Genomic DNA, 22,154 nt, shown 5'->3' with positions numbered 1-22,154 from the left:
ATGGAGGAGAGGAAGGAAGTCATAAATTATGAAGACAACAAGGAACATTTTCAGGATGATGGACATATAGCCAAGGTCTTGACTGCTGTAGTAGTTCCAAAAGTATACATATTTTGAAATATACAGTTTTTTTGGAATATAAGTTTGTAGAACTGTTTGCTTTATAAGGGAAAATTTTGTTCTATGTAGATTATACTTCACTAAAACTATCTCTACAGTGTGTTAAAAGAAGGATATAATGAAATGTAACAAGACTTTTACTAAGGTTCATAATTCTTAAATACAATTAGATTATCTCAGAAAGCAAATTGGGACCCTTAGTAAATTGTATGTTTGCACCATTGGTGTGTGCTAGGGAGAGGACTATTTTGATGACAAGAGAAGAGGAGGATGAGGAAGAAATTATGGATTAAATTACCTAGAGCATGGCATTCGCTGAAATCCTGGAAAGTTTCATCTGGTAAAGATTTCTTCTAAGATTATATAAAAAGAAAGTACAAATATAATAAGCTCATATAATGTAGAAAATATTTTAGTATCCCTAAGTATCAATGTTTGATATAGAATATAATTAACACATACTTGACAATCATGAGATTGATTAACAGCTTCCATGATTCTTGCAGAGACTTTTTGCTTTAAGTTCACAGTATAACTCTACTAAAGAAAGAAACATGTAAACAAATAATGTAAAAGCATACTATACTCTAGTTTTCATAAAAATATGATAAGACTAAAACTTGCTTTTCTGTTGAGAAAAAATGGAAAATGTGCACTCGTTAATAAGTTTGGAAGAAAGATGAATTAATCTGATGCAATCTCATCCTCCAAATCAAGTTCAATATAACAGAAACTTTAAACAAATGTCCACAACTGAATGTTACACTGAATTCTGCTTTCCTGAATTCACATAGATTTGAAATATAAGACCATAACATAAAATTCTGTTTTAATATTTTTTTCCTCAGACTGAGTAAATACATAAAAAGTTTTAAAAATTCCATAAATATTCTTAACTGAAGCCATTCCAATCAGAGTTTCCTTTTTGGGGGGATTGTCTAAAGCAAGCCTGTGGACCAGACCACAGAAGTTCACCTGATACTATGCTTTTCTATTTCCTACTATTTTGTAAGATTTTCCTCTTCAGCAATTCCATTTATTCAACCCCTGCTGACTAAGGGGTATACTTCTTTCTACCATGAAAAGTATATTAAATGCCTGTACACTTTGATATTTAATCAAACAAGTGCATCTTAACTAAATGTATTTTCTTCTATCCCAAGAAACCTGATAAGATCCTAAATGGCTATAGACAATCAGTCCAGCAAAATTTCCATGTTATGAAATATATGATACCTCACAATCTAAATATTCTGTTTTACTTATTCCTGCTTTTTCTAGGAATTTTGTCTTCGAGGTGAAGTGTCAATTATCACTAACCCAGCAAGCAAAACTATCTTCATAGAGAAGAAATTTAGCTTTTCCTATTATCTGCAATACTCCTTTAGAAAACACTGCCCAAAATAATTATTCTTAGTTCTTAGCAGAAGCCAGAATGTCAGAACACCAGAGTGAATTTGCAGATCATTTGATCATTGTGTATGCACACACACACACACACACACACACACCATATATACATGTGAGTATGTATGTGTATATATAAACACATATGTATACACAATTTAAATTATAAATATACCTGCAATGTATTCAATTATTTATCCCAACTTCATATATATATATATATATATATATATATATGTGTGTGTGTGTGTGTGTGTGTGTGTGTGTGTGTATCTCCAGTGGTTATTCTTTATATACAAATTCAAGCGCACATTGCTATTAGATGTTATTTATTTGGAAATGCTGATCTTGTATACAAAAAATAAAGTTCATCAGATAATTCATCTTCCTTCACAGAAACAGTGATTGGGCTACAATGTTTTAATGTGGCTACCCAGATTAAAGACTCATTATCAGCTGTAATAGTCATGACAATTCAATTTTCTTAGCATGCTCAGTGGTGGCTGGACTCCCGGGTTCTAAGTTATGTCAAACAAATGCATTAAAGACTGATGAATAAAATCAGGAAACTGAGTTATTAATTTCCAGAAAGATTCATAACTCTCAGATGATTTGGAATACTCTCTGTCAGTGAGCAGATTTGCACAGGAAACTTAGAGGACTCTCATGGAACAAGAAGAATTAGCTGTTTGATCATAATGGCAGATGTTAGAGGACTCCATATTTTGGTGTTTCTGAATTGATATCGGTTTCCAAGAGCCTGAACACCCTCACCTCTTTACTTCTGAAATGCCTGGAGACAACAGCCAGAAGCTGCTTCTTTAATGTGGATTTTGTCTTGGCTTTCAAGGCAGTCAAAACCTCCAATGACAGATTTTCTCTAGAAAGGTTAATAACAACAGTTCAGTTCCCATGAAGTCTTGACCTGAGATTCAATCTGACTCTTCAAAAATAACTCAAAACTTCCTGCTCCTCAGTATCCTAGTCTTACATGACACTTTGTTTAGCCCTCAAGTACTTCTAGCAACTGACTCAAGACAGCATTCAGTATTTTATATATTTTCTAACTGGGTATCAGAACACTGGAAAACCTTTATCCACTGCCATAATTCTCTTTCGTTTCTGTTTCACTTTGAATCTAACTGGAGAAGTAAAAACATTTTCTTGAAGTCACATAAGAAGGCAGTTATATAAATTGCCATGGAATTCAAGTAACTATTTTGCAATCTTCATGCTTTCTGATAATTAAGGTGCTGAATTAGTGATACATTTTCTTAATATGTGTTAAACTGATATCCACATGTCTCAATTTCATTCATAGGCTTTGACCAGGCAGTTATTGAGGAGTGAACTTTACAGGTTATTTTGAAAAAAGTTTCACAAATGCCTCTTAGGCATATAGAATGAAACAAGAGAGCCTGGCATGAGGGAGTCCATCTATAGTCCCAGCTACTCTGGAGGCTGAGACAGGAGGAGGCTTGCTTGAGCGCAGGAGTTTGGGATCAGCCTGGGCAATACAGTGTGACCTGTCTCTTAAAACATACACATACCAGGAACAAATCCTTCTAAATTCGGATAATAAAATATTGTCTTAATATGGCAGGTATTCAATAAATACTCACTGAAATTATTTCTAATTAAAACAATTATTTCACCACATATAACTAAATAAATTTTATGTTTAAAAAACGATAAGCAGCTCTATCTTAACTATGATTTTTAAGATAGCACTTTTGTGAATTCTGTACCAGGATAATATTCTTAGAATTTCTCAAAGATTCTTGAAAAAAAAATGATATTTGGTAAATTACTTTTGAACTGCAGTTTTGAGGATTTTTTTTAGGGGAAAGATACCCTATTTTAAGAATGATCATTTGTATGCCTTACCTCCTGAGCAATTATCTTGAGGATAAGTCCTCTTATTTTAATAAACTATAATAAGTGCATATCAGGAGAGCTATTTTCTCTTTCTTAGGTGCAAAACCTTAAGTCTGGCAATATACATCTTAAAACTATTAACCACCATTCCTTGAAAGTTCTGTTTTTTCCCATGGTGCATCTGACGTCATCATGAAAAGACTCTATAAGTCTGAAGACTCTCCAGAGGTCACATCTTTCTCTCTTATGAAAGCCATTGCACTGGGATTTCAATGATTTACTTGAGTTCCTTAACCCAGAACTTTAAATAGAACTTCCCCAAAATGTAGAATTTCACTTTTAGTATGTTGTCTTCACATGTTATGGAAGAAACTGTCCCAACACTCATTAGGCGATGTATTACATATCCCTTACTGCCCTAAGCATTTTATACCTATAGTAAACTCTTGACCAACACAAGTTTGAACTAAATAGGTCCACATTTTACAGATTGTGTATGTATGTGTGTGTGAGATTTGTAACAATTCAAAAGACTCATGGGAATAAAAAAAAAACAAGATGATGTAGATGATGAATAATTAAGCTGTATGGAGAGAATAGTCCACTTTATCATTTATTGTCATAAAATAAAGACAAATCAATATATTATGAAAAGTTAAAATGTATCAAAACTTAAAGAAACACAAACTGTACAAGTTAACATTTAGAGTCAATAGAAATGTAAACAATATTAAACCATAACCACATAAAATTAAATGTAGTACATAAATACATAAATTATTACTGTAATAATTCCATAACCACACCTGGTTGCTATTGTGGAGAGTCAAATTTATGCCTGGATATTTTACTGTGCAGTAGGTGGTTACCTCTGACCCCCATGTTACTTACAGGTTTAATGTTTCTCATTTTATTCTCACAATGAGCCAAATTGGTAAGTAATATGACTACCCATTTTACAGGATATGAGGGCTATAGATTTACCAGTTTACTCAGGGGCCCAGAGATAAAAAAGAGGTAAACTGGAAATTGAACCTAAAGAGAACCTGAGGCCAGATACTGAACTGAACCATAAAAATACATCATCTTCTAATGCAAAACATGCATTGCAAAATCCCATTTTCTTACAAGATAAAACCAACTCAAAATCCTAGCCCTGGGGAATGCCAATAGTTCTGATTCTGGACACTTAAAAAGTATGCTATTCTATCAGTACAGAATAGAAATTTCATTCTCGAGGGAAGACCTGCTATTTCAAACAACAGTTTCACTAATCCAATTTATTTATCCTTATGTGTTAGACATACAGAACTGTAGGTATCAAGCTGAGTACATATAAAACTTCATGTTGTTTGGTATGACCCTTGGAGCCAACTAGAGAAATGAGAGAATTGTGAGTTCAATGGGATTATCAGCCCAAAGATAAGCAATAAGGCAACCAAAGGCTAGGGAAACTTCTGTCATAAATGAAGTACAAGGAATTCCACCTTTATACACTTCAGGGGAAAAAAGCAAGTGTAAATAGTTATCTCAGAATGCAAATACATATCATTAAATAAACCATAAATGAAATATATGTATCGTTTAACACAATGTTGTGTGATAAAACTTTGTTGATAAAATTCAATGGAGAATTTCCCAACTCATAAGGCCAGTGCTCTCTTACTAAATGTCTTTGGTGTTGAAGAGATCCGGAGAGTTCAAGTTTTTATTTCTCTGTTCTGCCACTCCATAAATGTAAGTTACCTATAAGCTCAAATTATTATTAAAAATTGTCAAAGATGTTTGAATAAAATCAGTAAAGGAAGTAGCAGTGTCTTTCTTCCCGGGAATCATAGTGTTATCTGCATATCACTGAATGCAACACAATCCTACACTCTGCGGTATTGGAATTTTCTGTATGTCTTACTAAGGCAATTTCAACCCTAGGGTGGTAACTGAGGATTCTGACTCTCTCACCTGACCATGTGACTGGACAGCATTTGGAGGAAGATGGAAACTGGGTGTAAATTTAAGCCCCCTACCATGGGACCCTGTCCTGGGCTTCTAGCTCTGCCTCCTCTTTCGCCCTCTATTTCTTCTTCTACCATCTCTCAGTACAGTTGAACTTTAAGAGGCCCAGGAGAAGGAAGAAATAAGACTTTAAATAATTTATTTGGAGAAACAGCCAGTGAAGAGGAACAAATCATGTTTCGCTAAAAGAACCGGGACCTTTGACACTCCCCTTTTCGCTCCACTACCTGGAGCTCTAGCTGGATTGCATTAGTGAAATTTTCCTTTGATGGCATTTTAATATTCTGCCTTGATGACTTTTTAGCAACATTTACTTTCAGAGGTCTCGAGTGTTCCCTCGGAGGAAATGAAACATGTCAGAGCCCATTACAAAAATCAAAATTTAAATACCTCGACCACGTTCGGGCTTACACACAATCCCATCAGCGCTTAAGCTGGAACTCACAACTATTCATTCTCTTGCTCAATCAGTAATGAGTGCATTTGATGAAGCATTCCAGGGTCAGGGAACACACGTTAGTGATCGGGTTTAACCCATTGATTGCCTGGCCACAAAGGACCAAGGCAGGACTTGATTAAATTGGAACATGCAAAGAATTTTCAACAGCAAGGAAGGAAACTTTTTTTTTTTTTTTTGAGGGAGAAGGGGGATTCTTTGGTTCTTTCATTTTTTAACAACTGCAATTCCCATAAATAATGGGACAGAGATAGTGATACAACAGTGGTAGATTAGGTTCAGAGTTCTTCGGGAATTACTAAATGTTTATATGTCCTGTAAATTGACTTTAGATTTTATCCAACTATGGCCATATTTACTATATTATTAAAGAATTATGACTGAAGTCACTGAAAGCATTTGTTTGAGCATCACCTTACCTTTCTCATATTCCCTTGACTCCCTCAAGAAAAATTTCAACGTATTTCTGATGAAGAATTATGCCCAGGTTATATCTGATAATCCTCAGCATATTGTCTTTTATTTGAAGTTATGAGACTGGCCCCAGAGTCATCTTGGATCTTGATCTTGTACAGAAAAGCACACTGCTCTTTGATATGAAATTTAAATGCAGTTTATTTCACAAAATACTAATATTTTTTTTGATTTGGAAAAGATTCACACACCCCCTCTCTGCTTGAGTGTCCTTACCCAAACTGAGTGACTTACATAGTTAAGTCAGCAGATACCCTACTAGATTATAGCGCCATGGTGTTGTGAGCTTCAGGGAAGCTCACTGCTTGCTGTTCCCTACAGAGAGTCTGTAGTCAGCCAGTCAATGTTGATGTTTTAGCTCTTCTTTGTGATTTCAGTGTTCTTCTCTTGGATCCCACAAGGGAATGAGTGATTCCTGACACTCTTCTTCAAGACAATTAAGAAATATCCCTTGGAAGAGATTATTGAAAGTAGCCAGTTTGGAAAGGTGTAGTCTAATTCTGCCTGAACAATCTCTTCTGGACCTATGAGATCATGTTTTTGTATTCCCCATAAAGTCCCTATAGTACTGTGTCAAAGGCCTGGCACAATGTCAAACATTTAGAATATAGTTTTGCTATGTTCTCATTAGGGCTGTCACTAGCTTCCCACAGGGTCCAGGGCAACAGATGCCTCTTGTTAATGCTTCTCTCCAAAAGGTTAGTGAGGATAGCTTAGAGTTCTCCTGACTTCTAAGATTTATATCATCTTGTTTATTTGCTCTGAGGAAGGGCTCATTTAAGATAACAGATGCATTCAAATTACTAGCTAAATGCAAAGTTCATTGACTCTTCTTTTTTGACTACTTACCTGTTGTCAGAGGTATGTATATGATCATTACTTAGAAAAATAAATCATCATAAAGCAGTACAAGAAATTAAGAAATTCCAGGATGTCCAAGAGAATGCTCGAGAGAGAAAGGGTAAACAATAATAACCTGGAATGGGGATAGATAAACTTCCTACTCATTGCCCAGCAAGAAAATAACTGAAAAAAAATAGTTTCTATTAACTTTTTCCTTGCTACCTTACCTCTATCCTCCTACAACTATGCCAGGAAGCCAGTCATTCTCAGAGATGTAGTATCCGGCCCCACAATCATTAGTGAGAGAAGACCCATTTGAAAACTTTAAATTGAAAATGCTTGATGAAGAGAGGAGGCCATGAAGCACTCTAAATGCTTCCACTGGTGCATGGTAATCTAAATCTTAAGCAATTTCAATACTGCATAAAAAGCTTAGAAATTGAAGAAGTAGCTGATTTATTTTAACTATGTCTATCCTTCTCAGACTTGAATAAAGTTCTGCAGATATAGCCAAGATTATGGAAAAATAGTAATACTACTAAATTGATTCCATTCAGAGTTTTAGTAATGATAGGCTTAAGAAGCCCCATTAAAATTGTTTGGGATCACTTCACTATCTCGTTTCTGTACATACACACACACAAACATGCACATTGAAGTTCCAGCTAGAAACATATTATTCACAGCTGAACCCTCTGTTGCTTATTTTCCATTTAGGTTCAAATCAGAAAGAGAGAAAATTTTTATTCTAAATCTTTAGGCAAAAGCTGCCACTTCTATAATCCCTTTTCCAAAATTCAATGAAAAATGCATATTGAATATTTAAACATTATATAGACTCACCCAGAGGTATCAACTTTACTCTTCACCTTGATGCCAACCACTTCTCCTAAAAAGCCACCCCTTTACATTGGATGTTTATTGACACATCTTATCTTCATTCTTGCTCAGTTATCCTTCTCTGCTTGCAGCCAGAGAGAAAAGATTTAAATGTGGTCTAGAACTGTGATTTGGGCTTCCTTATCCATGATTAGGAATAAGCAGAGATGTCTGAAAGACATAATGGTCTCAAACTCTTTTCTTTATCTCTCATAAACTTGGGATAATGAGTTGTGGTGATAACAACATGATGGGGCTTATTGAAAATATGTAACTTACCACTGTCCCTTAAAGAGTGCCAGCTTCGGTCATTGTCATAAATATTAGCACCATTGTACTGTTTTGGAATTTTTTTTTTCTTGAGTAATCATGGTGCTCAGTGGATGTGACACTTTTCCCTCCCACTGACTTTTCCTTTCTCTTCTATAATCGCCCTTTTCCTTATGGGCCTTCCATTCCTACTAACACTTCCTCTCACATGCCAATCTTAGCATAGACACTACACAATGATGAGAATTTTCAGTATCATCTTTCCAGGAGAACAGCACCTTTACAGAGATATTAACTATAAGCAAAGTGAAAACATCCAGACATATAATGTGAAGTAGCAGCTGGCCAGGACAGAGGGTATAGTTTGGGACATATTAGGGTCTTTTAAACTTCTTCAAAAAGAAATAATAGTGGTCATTTTCAGTACACTTTCACAATCAGAAATTTGAGGTCTCAGAGAAGAAAAAGAGAGCGAAACAGAGAAAAGTGAGGTAGGAAGGAAGGAAGGAAGGAAGGAAGGAAGGAAGGAAGGAAGGGAGGGAGGGAGGGAGACTAAAAATACGGAAGAGAGAGAGAGAGAGAGAGAGGGAGGGAGAAAACAGTGAGTATTGAATCTAATTCTAGCTTTGTTTTCGCCTAGAAAATTTGTGCAAATGTTTTTCTTTAAACTTTACAAAAATTGTATTCTTATTATATGAGCCTAAGAAAGTTTCAAATAAAACTTAACTTCTCAGAAGATTCTCAGATCAAAAAAATTAAGAGAAACAGAAAAGAAAATATATGGGTTCAAATATATTGAGACCCACTCTAAGTACCACTATTCTCTTCTACTCCTGAAGTTATTTTTATTTTACAGGTCTATGGCAAACTCTTTGAAGGGCAAATTTATTTATTATAGAATGAAATCTAGAAAATCTGCCAAATTAAAACTCCTACAAATAAATTAGAAAGTTTCATAAGTAGACTTTGATTGAAACTGAGAAAAGAAGTTTCTCTCTTTTTATTATTGTTGTTGCCAGGCAGAGCCCCAGAAGAACTTATTTACACATGTTAGGTGTTTGGAATAAATTTGCTTGATGGCCATGCATAATTTTATATCATGGAATATTGTTATTGATATATAACACTCTCTGGAAATGTTAAAGTACAGAAATTTCTGCAAAAGAAAAATAGCTAAATATTACTGTCTATAAAAGTGACTCATCATTACCACATTGAATGAGATGGACATGGTTGCCCTAAGTACATGTATGAGGACACGAATGGTGTGACTCTACTTTGTGGATAACCAGAGACATGAAAAATTGGGCTGTATATGAGTACTATGAATTGAAATTCATTCTCCTGTCATATATAACAAATAAGAATAAATAAATAAATTAAAAAAAAAAAGAAATGCCATTTCCAGCCAACAGGGGTGGATGTTTCTTATGCAGATTCTACTGGAAACTACAGGAGATTTCCCCACCATAGATCCATTCTCTTGACACGTCTATGTTAATAAAGTCTTAGGCAATAACAACATTCAAAAATAATGTGGTTATAATTTGCAGCAGTTTTATCAACCTGATCCAGGACCTGTATATGGATTCCCTGACCCCCTTCCTTCGCCTATTGATCTTCATCCTGCCCCTCACATACATTATAAATCCACCTAGTGGCATGCCACGCTGCTCTTCTGTAACATGAATTTATGCTAATGGCTGTCTGCATATGCTTATATCACATATCTATATTAAGCTTAATAGTCTGTTACATTGCTTCTTAACCCTGTGTCCACACATGATTAACTTTCCTGATTTCTTTCAAAACCGTTATTAACACAGTGTAGCATTTCACTCAACATGTCACTAAGTTTCTCTGCCTAGTGCCAGAGTTGGGGGTGATTATAAAACCCCTTAGCTTTTGCAAGTAAAAAAAAAAAAACATATAAAAACTTAAGGATGCATGAAGACAGTCTCTTTTATGTTTATTTGTATAATCTGAAGCTGGCAAAAGCTTGAAGCCTAGCTCATAGATAACAAACTCCAGCTGGTCTTCTACAGGTTAGCAGAAAAGGATACACACTAGGAATGGTGAAAAAATAATAGCAAGAAACAGTGTGCTCAGGTGGTGCTGACTGGCACATGAGGAGTCAGCTATAAAATTTTAGAATTTGGCACAAGTACATTTGAAATGTTCTACTAAATCCACTAGTTGTGTATGAAGGAATAATTCTAAAACCTTAGTGATATTTGCTCTTATACTGTAGAATTAGGACAAATGAATGAGGGTATTCAAGATACCACAAGTTCCTGGGGTAGGTGGGAGGATCTCTAAAACATATATCAAGAAATATTCTGAAATGTGTTCTCTTCATTCAGTAAGTTTATACAATCTTCTTGAAGAGAGCTTGAAAACACTGAAAGGGTCAAACCTTGAGGTCAATTATATAGCTCAAACACCTATATTCAGTAAGGAAGTAGAAATTTTGCAAATATAAGTACAGTAGGAAATTGCTATGCACCAAAAGACTCATGGGTTAGAATTTAAGTTAAATGTTCTTTATATATGATGTGAACATTTTTTATAATTGTCAATAAACTTTGAACTTAAAAATCAAGTAATATCACCAAAAGCAGTGGCAGTGGTGTACACCTGTAATCCCAGTGACTTGAGAGGCTGAGGCAGGAGGATCATAAGTTCAAGACCAACCTCAGTAACTTAGTGAGGTTCTAAGCAACTTAGTGAGAACCTGTCTCAAAATAAAAAAGACTGGGTTGTGGCTCAGGGATAAAGCACCCTGGGCTAAATCTCTAGTAGCCACAAAATTATGTAACACCTGTATGAATGATAAAATGACAAAATTACTATTTTTTTCTAAATTGTTTTTGTTCATGCATGCATTAGAAGTAACAAAATAGTTTTTAAGGAAAACATTAATGGATATACATTTTCTACATTCACATACATGTACGATTATTTCTATTAACTGACAGAAAATATATGCAAATAGGATAATGCAAATCATGCCTCAAAGATCATTCTGAATAGCTTAATGAAACAATACAATTGAGTAGTTAGTCCCTGTACACAAGTCCCTCTCTGATTTCTAGTTCAATCACTTCTTGTATTTGCACCTAGATGTACTGATCATTGAAATGCTGCCTTACAAGTAAAATATGAGGACAAAACACATGATCACATAAATCTGGATATGAATCCAGCCTCTGTCACATGCTGACTGGGGGACTTGGTACAAATTCACCTAACATTTTCAGCTTTATTGTTGTTGTTGTTGTTGTTTTTCATTTGCAAACTGAGAATATCAATACTTTAAATATTGAATGTAGAGCACCCTTCCATATTGTAAGCCTGATGTTTATCTAATAAATAAAAAGACCACATAAGCCTTTGACTACCAGAGAACTCTTCTTCAAGCACTACCAATGTCTGGATCAAGTGAGAACACATGGGAACTATACTTGGACTCCCATTCTTGGCTTTGGTTCCCTCCTGACTCTATTCTCTTTAAAGAGGTACTACTCCTTTCCTTTCACTCCCACAGCACACTATTATTGAAGGCTCTCATGTATAACAGGATTTACTGAAGGAGAAGAAATGTCAGAGGAACACTTTAGTATAATATAGACCTAGAAGCAACTTTAATTGCACATTAAATCTCTGCAAGTTTTCTCAGGCATTTGCTGTTCAGGGAATTCATCACTGGGTTAATCCTTCCTTAGTTTCTGTCTAGCATCCTGGAACGCCTACTTGGCTTAGAGGGCAACACTTCTTGCTCTCCTTCATTCCACTATGTCCAAACTTCAGATTTTTCTTACCTTAATGGAAGAATAGTTGAACTCTCAAGCTGTAAGTCAGGTTAAGCATATTTCAAAAGCATAAATTTAGTAATTTATTTTTCTCATATTACTTTGTTTCCTTCCCTTTGGAAGAGTTGTTATTAATGACAGTTCTCAGAGGGGTACATGGGATCACATTAAGGGACAAATCAGACATTCAACCTTATTAGGAGAATATGGATTACAGTCCATACTCAATTTTCCAGGAAAAGACCATAAATCGTGTTTGTCCTATAAATACACATTTAACATTCATTTAGTTTGTTTTTTCTAGGGTTTTTTCTTCCTTCCTTTCTTCATTTCTTTCTTTCTTTCTCTTCTCAAGTGTACAAGGTGGACTTAGTCCATGCATTGTAAACACAAATTCCTACAGAGGTCAGACAGATAATGGAAGAGTCTAATGGGTTGAGGAGTCATGTCAGTTCCTGGGGCTGAAATTCACGTAGTCCAGTACATTATTGTCATGCCCACTGCCGCTCAAGGTACTGAATTCTTCAAGAAAACCTGAAACCATTGTTATGTAAAGTATTGTAATTTGTCAAAATGAAGTTATAGAGGCAAAAGCCAAATAAAGCATTTTGGAGACCTGTCTGAGAGGCTTTTGCCTTAGGTCTTCCTCATGCGCAATGTCAAATGAAATCCCAAGATCCTGGTTGGTTACCATTTGCAGATCACCTCATGGGTCCTTCTGGTCTGCAGTAGACTTAATTTAAGGTTAAATCCTATAGCAAGCTGGAGTCTGAAAATAAAGGAAAGCTCATCTTTTAGCTTCTTCAAATATTTGAGGGACTAGATGAGCTGCTGAAGGCCCCAGAGAGCCTAATGCAGCCTCAGAACTGTTGTTGATGTTATAAATATTATACCATATTTTCTCCAACATGCAAAATACACCCCTTTAGTTTCTTCATGCAGTTCCTTATTCCTTTGAATGCCTACATCTCTATTGCATATTGTGTTATGCTAACAAATGATCTGCATGGTGGGTTTTTATGGTTACTGATACTAGCCATAGTTTTATTTCTAAGATTGCTGGATATCAAGGTTTATCAATTCATTAAACATCATGCTAACTTTTGTAAGGGGATCCTATTGAAATCCATTATTCATAATTTTCTATTAAAAATAGTTTTCAGAGTTGGGAGTGCAGCTCAGTGTTAGAGCGCTTGCCTGGTGTGCACAGTCCTTCAGTTCTATCTCCATTGTTGCAAAAAGAAAAAAGAAAGGAAGGAAGAAAAAAAAAAAAAAAAACTCTGTGCACTTGCCTTAGTTAATACCAGATATGAGATAAAATACACACATAAGACAGATCTTAAGATGTATTTCATACTAAAATACTATAATACACTTCCCATTTGTTTACAATGTAGTCATCTAATGCACAACACAGTACATATTAAATATGTCTGGTTGGATAGTATTTATTTTGTTATGCTTTGATATATTTATGTCAAAAGCATATGTGATGCATATGCTAAATAAATAAAAGAAAACATGTTCGCCATCAGATCAAAAATATATCTGGTAATGAAACATGCTTTCATTTTAATAAAGATGTTTTATTAGATTTCAAAACTAAAGAAATGATTCATAATCCTTGAACTCTGAGACATCTTCCTGTGAGTGAATTATTTTGATTTTACTTCTCCTACATCTCTGAAAAATCCATGGGTGCACTGCCTGATTTTGTGTGGGCAAAATACTTGGGAGAGTCTTTTCACACCACATTGCATTAATGGGACCATAGGATTTTTTTTTAAACCAAATTTTCAAATGACTGCCTGCCAATTTCAAATTGCCTGTCACATTCCTCTTTTTCTCATTTGGGACTCAGCTGCAGATTCGCTGCAGAAGAATACTAGTAACAAATACAATAAGAAAAAAATTAATGGTCTTGTAGTAAGTTTAATCATTCATAGCATGTATCTGAGCAGTTTCAAGTATGACCAGTGAGTTATAAAACAGTAAACTTTTCTTCACAAACTAGATAAACTATTAGTCAGTCAACATGAGCTCCTGATTTTTCAAGGATATATTGCTAGACCATTCCTTCTAGTACTCATTCCAATAAGCATGATATTCATTTTCATGACCCAAAGGGATAAAGTTAAGAAAATACATTGATTTTTGATTACCAAAACATTGAAGATGAAGACCTATGAAATATCTGAAAGCAAGCTATCAATTAAAATGTGATGGACAGCAGATGCTAATAAAAGAACAACATGATTCTTCATATCAGTACTTAATTATGCACAGTCTCTTCATCATATGTTTCAAGTTGTTTTTCCATTTGCCTTTTTAACTAATATTTTCTTTAGACAGAAAATTTGCTCAAGTGTAAAGCGTTATTCAGAGTAACATTTCCCAAAATTAGATCTCCAGGGAAGAAAAGAATTTTGAAATCCATTAAGTGAAGGCAAATGCATACACTTCCACACTTGGAGTGTGCACAGTTCCTTCCTTCATCATATGTTTCATATGGATATTAGTATGCTAACAGCATTGACGAAAGCTGTTTAATATTATTGAATTCAATGTGTTCCAAATATCTGGCCAAGAAAACCTGAATTTTGGTAATAACTATTGTGTAAGAAAGGGTTAACTCAGGAGGCCTAGGTTGCTCAAATACTGGACATTCCAAGAAAGGTCAGTCTTTTGGACTGGGTCTTGGTTCATGGGAGATAAGCTCTTAGTTCTTAGGATATTCTGCCTGATGAGAGTGATTTAAATGCCTGAAGCCTTGCACAATGCTGTACCAGCTTGACCAGAAACATTTATTCTAACAAAGCAACTTGTGGTCACCTATCTGTTTTGCTTGGTTGGGGCTGGAGTTTGAGTAGCTGAAGTTAGACATGAGAGCCCTGTACCCCTACATAACTGACCCCAATAAAAAGCTCTTATATCAAAGCCCAGGTATGCTTCCCTAGTTGGCAACATTTCATATGTGTTGTCACACATTCTTGTTGGAAGATTATGCAGGTCATTTTGGATCCCCTGGGCCCTTGTACTTGCTATCTGCTGGACTCCACCTTATGCCTTTTCCCGTTGCTGATTTTAATCAGTATCCTCTTGCTATCATAAATTAGAACCATGAGTACAACAACTTTTCTAAAGCCTTTGCTGCCTTCTAGAAAGTTGTCAAGCCTAAAGGTGGTCTTGGGCACCACAACACACACATTCATTGGTATTTCACAGAAACGAATTTTCATGGGCAACGTTGAAGCTCTTTGTAACCAATGAAATTTATAAAATAATTTCTAAAACAGTGATGATAGTGATACTAACAATGAATATCCTCTGAGATATATTTGGAGGAAAAAGTAGAATATCATCATTAGACAACATTGATGAGAAAGCAGTCTTTGGTAGTTTTGACTCTGACTTGGTCATTTACCCAGGCAACAGCACCAAACCAGTCATATATTCACAATAACCCTGCATTTTGTTTCAAGTCTCTTCTCCAAGAAACCATTTGAGGGCTATATTTTTTCTTTTTTCCCTACTTTAATTATATTGGACATGAGTATGCATAATCACTCTCTTTGACAATAGGACCTTTGCACACACACACAAACACACACACACACACACACAGGGACTTAAGCACATACAAATATTCTTTCAACACATTTTTAACTGATTGGTGAAAGAAATACATATGCCAAAATGTAGACTCATGATTGATATCTGAACCACTGTCTAATATTTTAGTTTAAACTGACGGATAAAACGGCAAGTAATTCTTTTAAAATTATACCAATTCCTTTCAAGTCAATTAGTGAAGACACAATGCTGAGAAATGTGCTTCCTGTACTTGATATCAACTGGTAGGGTAGAAGTGAGATATTTCAGATTGATTGCAAACCAAAAGGTAAACCAATTCTTTTTACTGCTCAAATAGTGGTTGAACAATCAGGAAAAACTTTTATCACTCAAACATGAAACAGGTAGGGACTCCAATGGGATTAACTCTTTTATTGGCCATTCTCTGGGACAAAATGTACGTGGATGATGAAACCAGATAAGAGTGTAGAGAGTCAAATACAGAGGAATGGCAGACCATTATGGGGATTGAGTGAATTGCAGAGAAGAATAAAAAATGGAAAAGGAAATTAGACTTTTCACTAGTGGAAAAAAATGACTGGGCAACTCTGGGATATGTTACAACAAGCTCCTGAATAAAATAAATAGGAAGTATTTTTCAGGCTGTGGGGATTGAATGAATGCAATCAATCTTCCTTGTGTGGCAACCGCATTGCTCCTACCTACAAGCTCCCTCTAGTTATTTGAAATCTCACAGCCACTCAACCTATAAACAGTAGTCCAGCTTGAGCAATGGTCACTTAGCCAGGCAACAGCACCTAACCAGTCATACAGTCACAATAACCCTGCATTTTGTTTTAAATCTCTTCTCCAAGAAACCATTTGAGGGCTACATTTTTCTCTCTTCCCTACTTTAATTATATTGGACATGAGTATGCATAATCACTTTTTTTGACAATAGGACCTTTGCAATATTACCAATGTCCCAATAGTGACATCATTTTCTTTAGGGCTTTTTTAAGAGTTTAACTCTGTATAGCATAGAAATCTATGTCTCTGGGAAATAGATTTTATATACTATGCCATAATGTGAGTGGAGGTTTTGTTGTTTTGTTTTTAATAGACCTAACACAGGTGACTTGCCTTTTCCTTTTGAATTACCACTCCATTCTTTCCACCCCCCAAATATATATCAATTGTTTTGACTCTCAATAAATGGATAATAATGTCATGAAGAATACATCATTTGAAGAAGGCAGACTATTTCTGCCCATTTCCATTTTCTTAAAAATCATAGAGATCCAAGGATGAAGTTTGATGATGGAGCACTCGCCTAGCTGTCTGAGGCTGTGGGTTAAAAAAACAGCACTACAAAAATTTTTAAAAAGCATAGACAAATAACTTTATTTATGGAAACAAAACCATAGGCACTTACAAAGATCTCTCTTCCTGCTACTGAAAAGGAAGACTTCTATATCTGAATTGATGGCTACCAGCACTGGGCTAAGCTGAGCAATGGGATGATTGGCTGGACTGGAGAAGCCCAGAGAGAGCTTGTTGTTGAATGAGAAAGCATAAAGGAAGAGATAACATAATGGAAAAGTCATGAAGCAGAGGGGAGAGGGTTCACTGAGAAGGAGAGGGAATGAGAAGGTGTGAAAACAATGCAGAAAAAAAATAGGGAAATGAGAATGATTTGTGCATTTTGCACAAAACAAGGAATTGGAAACATATCTGAAAAGAGTCTTTTTAAAATATTTCTTTTAGTTGTTGATGGACTTTTTAAATTTTATTCTAGGCAAGCCTTCTTCCACTGAGCTACAACCCCAGCCCCTGAAAAAGGTCTTAAAAGTTGTTTTGGTGTGGTATGAAATCCATCTGTATCCTTAATAAATATTTATTACACATCTACATGACTACACAACTGAGTGGTTGGAGATATTAAAATCATTTTATTTGTATTTATTATGTTATGCACAACAGGCATTCCACAATTATTGGTTGAATTGAACTCTTCTGTGTTCTATTCCAGGCATAATCACTCAGTTTCAAGTCTGTTGTACTTAATGTGGAAATGGTAGAAGGGAAATATAATTGATTGATGTTCTTTGTTCTGTGTTCAGGTACTTAGTATATTTTTAATTTAAACACTTGGACTGGTGGATGGGAAATCTTGTGGAATATTGTGAGGTGGCAGCCAGATGGCAGAACTTGTTATGATCTTAGAATACATTATGACTCTATTCCAACGCAGGATCGGTCACTTGAGCAAAGAGATTCACTCAAGCCTTAAGCACAGCACAGCATTTGGAAGAATTTCTAGAAAGTTTTATCAGGGAACTTTTAGATGGTATACATTCAGCAGTGGTGTGCTAATAGTCCAGCTCTCTGGAAAAACAAGAAAATGAATTATTGATAATAATAAAAATAAAAGATCTAGTTTGTAGCATTTCCCAATTTTTGCAGTGTAACTATTTCTACCCTGGCTAATTTCAAGCAGTCATGGGTTTGACAACTGTTTCATAGAATTCCTGATAATTTAATAATTGCCTGTCTCAAACCATCTCCACGCTCAGAAGATGAGCTCTGGGAGGCCGAGTGAGTGAAAAAGAGGCCCAGCAGCCCATGCCCAATGCCTAAGTGTGATGTGGAGGCCAAAACTGGGACCTAGGAGAAAGTCCATGTGTCCTCTTCATTATGGTCCTCTTCTGTGACCCTGCTCCCTCCTGGTACAGAGAGGTCCTGGCAATGAGGACATCACTACAAGTAATCGCATTTTGCCATGACTGAGACAGAAATTTAAACAAAGCAATAAGCAAGAGGGAGACATCTGGGTTTTGTTTGTTTCCTGTTGTTATTACCACTGGTTTTAGATACTTCAACATAATTTTTCTAGTTCTCTATGTCTCCAAAAGCAAAACCAAAATCATGTTTTGTGTCAATCATGAGAACAGTATACTGAGCTAAACTTTTCAAAATAGCATTTTAAATCACACAATATATTATGGTCTAATATCTGTAAAACCCAACTGTGAATTAAGTAGGCTACCTCAAACAGAGAACTGGATTAGACAACTTTACTTTCTGGTCAGATAAAGTGAAAGGAGCTGAAAGAAAGAAATTCTTCAAAGGTGGCTGAGGTTAGAGTTTGGCCTCAAGAGAGGGCTGCAGAGCCCCCTCTCAAATCACACAGCTCAAGTTCTGGACATGATTGGAGGCCTCAATGACAGTGATCAGACATTCATGTCAAAAGACGCCCCTCCCTTCCTTTTTCATCTTCTTCCCCTTTCAGCTGTGAGTAGTGAGAAAATGACTGAAGACAATGTGCTAGTTTGCAGCATTGTGCACTGGGGCACTTTTTTCTTTGCCTTTGACTTGTGAATGACTGAGAATTGTTTTATTGTAAAAAAAGTTTCTCTAAGAGCAAGACTTTTAATTTAACTAACAATGCCAGAGGGGGGAAGTAGGCAAACAGTCAGTTCCTTGTGTCCAGCTGCCTCTCAGACACTGAAATTTTTCACAGGGTCTCCATGCTGGGCGGGTGCTGCTTCTCCAGTTTTTCTTCCAGTGGCTTCATGGGTGAGGTAGAAACACATCACAGAGAGCCCACTAGATTCTGTTTAACTCCACCTTGAATTTGTCCACAAATTATCAGGGCCCTTTAGCATCAAAATGAGAACTGCTTCTGAAAGTCTAATTCTCAGTGGGTTTGGAACAGAAAGAAAAAGTATTGCGGTTTGTCCCGTGCCATTATGAAGTACTGAGATGGAAGAAAGGAGAAGGGACTCAGAGCTTCTAGGGGTGTCCTTGTTTAAAAAAAAAAAAAAAAAAAGCAGGCACTGAGACTCATTTTCAAGAATGTTTTAACTGTGGATTCAGATTTGATAGAGAACTGCCAGTCACTTATAGCTTAAGCAGGCCTTTTTAATTCTTCATTGTCAAAGGGGCATTAAGACAAGAAATTATAGTACAGGAAGGAATTTAGGATGAGTAGTAGGGTGAGTCAAAAATGTAAATGTCAATTAGGATGTTTGAAGGAGAAGAAATTGTCAAAATATTATGCCACGTGCTATAGTAACTTTTGATGTTATGAAATAACTTTATTAGCTTATGAAACAGAAAGACCAAGCTCCCTTTTGGGTTCATCTTCGCTGAATTTGTTTATCCTAAAATTTTAAAAGTACTGATATTCTTTGCTTAGGCTTACAGTATTTTTTTCTTTCTTTTTTCTTTTTCTTTTTTAAATTTTTATTTGTTCTTTTTAGTTATACATGACAGTAGTGTTTCCTCACAGGTATGTGTACAGCAAATGCAAAAGTTCAGGAAGTAACAATATGTAAAGCTATAAATGACATGACTTATTTAAAAAATTGAATTAGATAAGTTATGAATGTTTCCTTTATTCATTGTGTGTGTGAATTCATGTTCATTTCTTTTAACTTATGATCAGAACTTTATTCAGTTCCACGGGCATCTGTGCCTTCAGGGGAAAAAAGAAAAAAAAATGTAAACAAATTGGCCATTCTGTTACTGGCATCCACACCAGAGAAACCCAGCTGGCCAGATAGATCTGCTCTCACCCACAAAAGAAATAGGCAAATTATGGAAAAAGGAAAAATAAATTTCATGCTTTTTGATCAGGCTGAACCATACTATATTCTACTGAAAGAAGAAAATAGAAATATCATCCAGTGGTTTAGACCAGCATCCTAAATTTAAGATAGGATTTTGTTTTGAATATTAAGATCATTTTATACATGGTAAAATAAATTCATTATTGTATACAGAAGATGCTTATTGTCTTTAGTCAAAGAAATAAAATTTAGAGACCAATTCTATAAATATGGACACTGAACAGAATTTTACATTCGATTCACTGTGAGTTTCTAAGGGTTCATACCTTTTTCACAATAAACCAGCATTCTTGAGCAGAGGCAGGAGGAGTATTGGGTGGTTCAGATGATAGGGGCAGCAAGACAGAAGACAGCTGTGTTGGTCTTTCATGGCTATGACCATAGTATCTGACAAGAACAACTCAGAGGATAAAACATTTATTTTGGCTCAGGCATTTCAGAAGCCTCAGTCTATGCTTGTTCTACCATTTGGGCCCAAAGTGAACAGACTATTATGGTGGAAGGGCATGACAGAGGGAAGTCGCTCAGTTCCTGATAGTCCAGAAGCAGAAAGAGAGACAGCAAGGTGCCAGGGACAAAATACACACCCCAATGGCATGTCTCCATTGACCTGCTTCCTGCAGCCACACCCTACCTGCCTGCAGTCAGAACCTAGTACAGTAGTCCTTTCAAATTATTAATTCATCAAATGAATTAATGTACTTAATAGGTTATAGATCTCATAATCTAACCTTTTCTCCTCTGAACATTCCTGCATTAACACATGAACTTTTGGGGGGTGACGCCTCATATCTAAACCATAACAGGAGCCAAGACAAAATGGCACTGATCTCACAACTTTTTTTATGGAAGAATTAGTGGGCAGTACAATATTTAACCAATTTCTTTATATCTTGCTTTGGCAGAAGCAGAAATGGCATTGTCATATTTATTATATAAAGAGATTGACTTACTATACACACATAATAGACAAATTTTTCTTTTAGTTGTTGATAGATATTTATTTTATTTATTTTTATGTGGTGCTGAGGATCCAACCCAGTGCCTCACACATGCTAGGCAAACACTTTACCACCGAGCCACAACCCCAAGCCCTCAAAATAGACAAATTTAAGAAAAACCAAAAATGACTCCTTCAGAACTAGTCACATTAATACACATGCAGTCAATATAAAGAGTCATTCTTCATTCATCCAAACACATTTATCATATTCCTCCTTCATGTTAGGATTTGGGAAAACAGATGTGAAATATAAACCATCACTCTTTATAGGCCTGGGGAGTTCATTACAAAACATCATGTTCTACATTCCATAGTACACAAATGGACAAAATGTGATGAGAGACTGAAGGAAGAAAAAATTAACCCTGAGGGCAAGGATTGGAAAATGCTTAGAGCAAAAGAAAAGGTTACATGAGGCCAAACTTCAGATAAATGCTTAAGTAAAAATTGCTGCTGTTGGATTCCATTTCCAGTAGTACCGAGCACTCACCAAACTGGCTTAAGGGAAGAAAACAAGGGTAAAACCTTCATCTAAGATAAACAGCAACAAACAGACCAGGGGAGAATGCACACTGTAAGGTGGAATGAAATGAGGCAACTGTTTTTAATTTTAGGGGGCAAAAGGGGTTTTCACCTGGTGACCAGAATCTTGAAACTCCGGAAGCCAGGATTAATATAGAGATGGGGGGAATCGGGGAATGGCAAATGGCAGAAATGGATGTTCAAATTCTATCTTCCTTTACCTTTGTAAGAGTCAGAACCATGCACCAGTGGAACAGACTTAAGTCAAA

The sequence above is a fragment of the Marmota marmota genome, unplaced genomic scaffold (genome assembly GCF_001458135.2).
Source record: "Marmota marmota marmota unplaced genomic scaffold, marMar, whole genome shotgun sequence".
NCBI classification, from domain to species: domain Eukaryota; kingdom Metazoa; phylum Chordata; class Mammalia; order Rodentia; family Sciuridae; genus Marmota; species Marmota marmota.
This window is presented reverse-complemented; position numbering follows the sequence as displayed.